At 39.3% G+C, this 6,024-nt stretch overlaps 1 long non-coding RNA gene across 1 annotated transcript; it reads right to left on the reverse strand.

Moving 5' to 3' along the window:
* Positions 1 to 227: 227 nt before the first annotated feature.
* LOC143516326 (uncharacterized) lies at positions 228 to 1,842 on the reverse strand. Its single transcript, XR_013131656.1, has 5 exons — positions 1,765 to 1,842; positions 1,440 to 1,607; positions 1,145 to 1,352; positions 615 to 662; positions 228 to 521 (listed from the first exon to the last, which is right to left on the reverse strand). It is a non-coding gene; the product is annotated as an uncharacterized LOC143516326 (long non-coding RNA).
* Between the last annotated feature and the right edge of the window lie 4,182 nt (positions 1,843 to 6,024).

Here is a 6,024-nt window from a genome sequence, read left to right on the forward strand (position 1 = left end):
GTCCAGTGCTGCACATTGCCGTTACGAGCCGTACAGGACCGTCAAGCTCTGCCTGAGAGTGTCAATTGCCTTGTCTTTTTCTGGGTCATCTCGTTGGCTAGGCTTTCGTTTGTGTTGTTTTATTATGGAGAATAAAACGTTCATTCCACCTGCGTCTCCAGCTGCCTCTGTTTCGACGTCTTCGGCGTCACAACTACAGTCTGTACCATCTTCTAAAAGTCATCATAAGAGTCTTTCATTATTTCACAACAAATTCTAAGCTTCATTTTGTCTCGAACATTTGCCAAAAACAAATGCATGTCCTCCATTTCCTTGAAAACAAAGGAAAAATTCACAAGGATGTCAGCTCTGTCATCGTCACTGACGATCTCTTCCAGCATGTCAAACTTTTGGAGAGCCTCTTCTGCCTCAGTTCTGCTCATGTGTAGCAATGGTGGTGGTGCAACCTCTCCCTTGAAATGGTGTTGGTTTTCATTATACCAACTGTTTGCCTTCAAAATTTGTTGGTATATGTTGTGATTCTAGAATGAGAAAAATAGTACATATTTAATTTGGGCAATGTACTTAAAGCAGCTCAAAATGGAAAGTACATCAATACACAAAAACACATTTACCATGTGTGGCTCATCTGTGTTTCTCATCTGTGGATTATCTACATCAGCCTGTTGAAGAAGACATATTTTTGTTAATATATATTTTGTTATATATATGTTGAAGAAAATATTTTTTTTAATAAATAGAATAGTTTCGAATATTTATAATTTTTTGCAAATATAGGTCCTTGTAGATCATATAAATGTTAAAGGTGTATTTATGTTAAACTTGTGATCATTCAAGTCCATCCAGCCAACAAAAAACTTTGCCATCACACAATAGCAAATATACTATTCCTTATTCTAAGGTTATTTCAGGTTACTTAAATACTCCAAGCTATGTTTGTCATAGAAGGCTGTAATAACATATATTTGCATGTTGCCTTGTATTATTTTGTAATATAATAAATATGGGTTAAGGAAACTATTATAACTTGGAGAGTTTTGTAGTATACTTGCATTTCCAGTGGTATCAGTGCAAACCATTGAGATAGGTTTTTGATAATCATGTGACAGAATTAGTCTGTGATATGCATACAATCATAACTTACTCGAATACACAAAAGATGGCCTAACTGGCAGTCACTGCACAAGATTCTTTGCATAACCGAATCTGTCGCTTTAACTTCTCCATGGCCTGGTCTACTCAGTTCTTCAGCACCATCATAAAGATACCATTGATTGTCTTCATGAAGTCGATGAAAACAAATGAAATGTACTTTGTTCCTGACGTAGTACGTTATTGCAGCAGGCTCGTACCTTTTTTTGGAAGACAAAATCACCACAAAGTCAAGTCAATCTGTCTTACTGTGCTTAATTTTTACAACTTTAAATTAAACAACTAACCTCTCTCCTAGAACTGTTATGGATGATGGCAAAGACATTGGATGAAGAACTGATGGCAAAGGTCCTGAAGTGGTGGTTACCATGGAGCTAACCATTAAGCATGGCAGGCCATTAATGAAATGCCTGGAATGTGTAGTTCTCACTCCCATACACGCCTCCTGATTTTTGCTGAAATACATATTTAATAAAGTTTTATACATGTGTGATATATGGTATTAGCAATATTTATTATATCTGTAACACTAAGACTTTAGAGAGATACTATTACCATTTTGGTTAGTTAAAATTTAGCAATAATTAAAAAAACAAACACAAGAAATCTTACTTTTTCCTTCCACATTCTCTTTGGCATTCTTCTGTCCAGGAATCAAATGAACTCTGCAGAGCCGTGAAGTTATCACATCTATAGACAAAAAACATGCATTTAATATACTTTTTTCACATTTAAAATCACATTTGTATTTTAAGAATCAGTAACAGAATGAAATACTGAATACTCACGGAATTTCTACAAGATTTGTTGTTCTTCTCAATGATGGCAACGAACAGCTCTGGGAAGAGCAGCTTATTTCCCACTCTGTTGCCTGGAGATAATCAAGGCGGCATGATATGAAGTCCTCCTCTGAGCCAAAACAGTCCCAATATTTCTTTCCTTGAAATCTTGGAAAGTTGCTAAGCCACACAAGTTTTCCCTTTGTCCACTGCCTCTCTGTGAAATAACCATGGACTTTAAGGAGGCAATCAATCCATTGGTCTTCATGGTGGTGTACAACGTTTGGATATTTTGTCATTGACAAGTGAATAGTGTATAAAAGGTTGTCCACAGTGCATGTATTGGTCAGTTGGACAGTAGTTTTCTCCAATTTACCCCTGCCAGACCAAGGAGGGCAATTTTTGGTTGTTTCTGCTATGCTTTTTGATAGTGGGGCAGTGAAGTATTTAGAGGTTTTTTTGGGCCTCTTTTGCCATTTTTCTTCTTGACTGAGGGGCTCCTGAAAGACGTCTTCTTCAGTCACAACTGCCTTTTGCTCTTTCTTGTTTTCTGGTTTTATTTTCTTTTGTTTTTTGGGAATCTTCAGTGTCACCCCCCGTACTCTACCTGCTACAAACTCATTCATTGTCTGTAGGAAGTCCCCAGGTCGGCGATGTAACTGGCTTCTTAGAACAACTCGTTTTGTTGTTCTAAACCAGTTCTCCACTGTAGCATTTGTATCGCGAGTTTTGCTGAAGCTTTGTAGCATCAGTCCTGACCAAAGTGGTATGGTGCCTGTGTAACGTTTCAACACATTCACCAACTCAGTGCAGAAGTTTGAATTTTCAGAAGACGTTTTATTGTCTTCCTCTCCCTCACATCTTTGCGCATAATCATACTGGAAAATGCTGGCCAGTATTTTGGTGAAAGGTGAGCTTTTTGTGATCCCCAACTCCACATCTTCATGTTGTTCTGCATCTGTGCAAGTGTCCCCCTCATTTGGGCTCAACAAATCTGTTGACTGTGTTTCAATTGCTTTCTTCAGGGCATTTACAGAAGTCTTGTATTCATGTGTCTCCTTTTTTGCCATAAAAACATACACAATTCTTCTGAGAAGGATCTTAACTTTGGTTAGTGATCCTGTATTTAGCAGAAGTGCAAAGGAGTAGAGAAACAGGTCCTTGCTTGATTTATTTGCTTTTATCTTTGCAGTCTTCACAGATATCAGTTTCATCATATGTGCAGAACAGATATGGACCACAGTGAAGTTGCTCAGTTCTTTTCCCTGGCAAAATGAAAAGCATTTTCTTAGGTAATCCTGAATGTTACACTTGTTAAAAACCTGTGTAACTGCATGTATCATAGCCCAGCTAAAATCAGTTTCTACCTTTTGTGGTTGCAGCTGAATCCTAAATCCATTGAAAAAATCTCTGCTCAAACAAGCTAACCAGTTCTGTATTGTGGGAGTGCTCTGATCAGAGCTAAGCATCTCTGCAACTGGAAGAGTGGTTTTTGTTGTGGATTGTGTTGATAAACACAAGGCATAGTACAGAATGTTATTCTGGCAGTAACTTGGCTTTGACACAACTGTACCTGTGGCATCCAAGTAAAGAAGGCATGCCTCTGATTTATGCAGGTCTCTCAATAGATGGAGTTGGGCATCAGTGTAAATGTGTATCACAAAAGGAGAAACACTTACATATTGCAAACTGCTGTGTTTGGTGATTGCAGGAGGTTTTGACGCATTTTGTAGTCTCTGTAAATACAGACATTCCTGGTATTGGTCAGGATCATAGCGATTTTGAAGTTTTTTCTCGCTGGAAATTTTTTGAAGAACATAAAGTGATGGGACATCTGTTATGTTTCCATGGGATATTCTGTCTTCATCAGCAAGTGCAATTTTCTTTGTGTGCACATGCATTGGTGTAAATTCTCCAAGTTGTGATTTTAATTGTTCTCTGTCCTGATTTTTGCAGTGCCGGCGATGGGATTCCCCAGAAGAATGGTGAATATTTCCTATCACCATAACCCTTATGGCAATTTTGCTTTGGTTCTTCTGTGGCCTTTTTTTAAGCACAAGCTTGTAAGAAGTGCAGTTTTGGAATTTACACAGAGCTCTTCCTTGCCAATATGGGCAGTTTTTTTTCCGTGAAAGGGATTTTCGAACTCTATTGTACTTAAAGGTCAAAACACAAAATTTGTTCACCTTTGAAATTTTATAGGCAAGGATGTCTGTCCATGCACCCTTAAGAGCATCATGTTGGTTATCTCCTTCTGGCTTTATTGCCTCCCATTCTGTTGGAGACAAGGCAATCCAAAAGTGTGACGAACACGTTGGTGTGACACTTGACGTCTCATTTATATTTTGTTTGTCACCATCATCATTTTCATCACCAACTTCTTTGACATCACTACTGTCATCATCACCATCATCGTTGTCATCATCACCATCATCTTTGTCAACATCACCATCATCACCATCATCATCAGCATCATCGTTGGCATCGTTCTCATCACCATCATCATAATCGTCATCATTACTGTTCTCACCATAATTTTCAGCTAGTTCTGCATTTCCATCCGTCTGAAATAATCGCTTCCGTGCGTTACTTGTATGTGGGGTTTGTTTTTTTTTCTTTTCTTCCTCTGAGCATTTTGGACAGTGCCATGGGGAAATCACACTGATGTCCTCTATGCTTTTAAAACCTACACACATTGGGTGAAACCAGTCTTTGCAACCATCACACTGTGCATATGGTTCATTCGGGTCATTTATCTTTTTACAGACACAGAAAACTGGCTCCAAATTATTAGAAGAAATAGTTTGTTCCTTGTCATTAAGAGAACTTTCCACAAGATCGTCTTTGTTATCTGAAAAGACTGCTCTGGATTTTAAATGACGCCTGTCCTCATGCCAGATATGATAAAGCCATTTTCTCGTTAGCAACCTGTTGGTTAAAATGTTAGCTGCTATCGTTCCCCATACAGAATTTGGATTTCTGTATCCTTCATCATCCAAAACTCTGAGATGTCTTTGAAACAGACTTATCACTTTCTCCTCAGCTTCATTTTGGTTTTTAAAAAGTTTCCACGGCATGACAAAGTGAACAATTGTCCACCTAGGATACTCGATAGCCAACGTCTTTATGATCCGTCTGAGCTCAAACGCAAAACTTTATAAATAGAAATATTCCAGCTTCCAGTCAATAAGAATGGCATTAAAAATTGCAATACGCTATCTGGTCACACGCTCACCCATTCACGGTGCCCTGTTTGTTTTCGTCAGCGAGCTTTTTTGTTTATGGCCCCCTTGTCGTCACCGCCCATTGGTGCCCAATGACGCTCTTCGCTTCTCCGTTATCCCGTCTCTCATTTGCTGTTTACTGTTTATGTCTTACTGGTTATTGCTTGTCACTGTTTTTGTGGCATTCAGTTTTCACTAAGTTTTCAAGTTTCAAGTTTCGAGTTGTGTTTTAGCTTGTTAAAAGAGCTTAACGTACTTGCGACTCGCGATTTTGTGTACTTCACTACAATCCTGAATATCTATCTATCTATCTATCTATCTATCTATCTATCTATCTATCTATCTATCTATCTATCTATCTATAGGTGGGGGGGCACAAATGGCTTGATAACTTGGGTGCGGGGGGTGGGGTGTCAATCGTTGACCGGTTGGGGGGGGGGGGGGGTGTTGGGGGTTGGTGTGTGTGTCGAACATTGACTGGGGGGTGGGGGGGGGGTGGGTAAGGAGTTTTAGCGTGAGAACTCGGAGCGGTCGTTTTCTGCGCTGCGTGATCCTAGCGCTTGATTCGTCGCTATTTAAATATTTGCTTTTGAGCGTAAATACTGCAGGGCACCAAAAGTGTCTTTTGAAAAAAAAAAAGGGGGGGGGGGGGTACGTCCGTCTGTCTGTCTGTCTATCTATCTATCTATCTATCTATCTATCTATCTATCTATCTCAAATCAATCAAATCAAATCAAGTTTTATTGGTCACACGCATGATCATACTTTGTACAGCTCAGGAGTAAAATGCTTTGTAGACTGTCCGTTCACATTGTAGGGAGAAAGAAATGGCGGGGGGGGGGGGGGGAGAGAGCAGCGTTATCAACAAG

Source organism: Brachyhypopomus gauderio, chromosome 6 (assembly GCF_052324685.1).
Source record: "Brachyhypopomus gauderio isolate BG-103 chromosome 6, BGAUD_0.2, whole genome shotgun sequence".
NCBI lineage: Eukaryota > Metazoa > Chordata > Actinopteri > Gymnotiformes > Hypopomidae > Brachyhypopomus > Brachyhypopomus gauderio.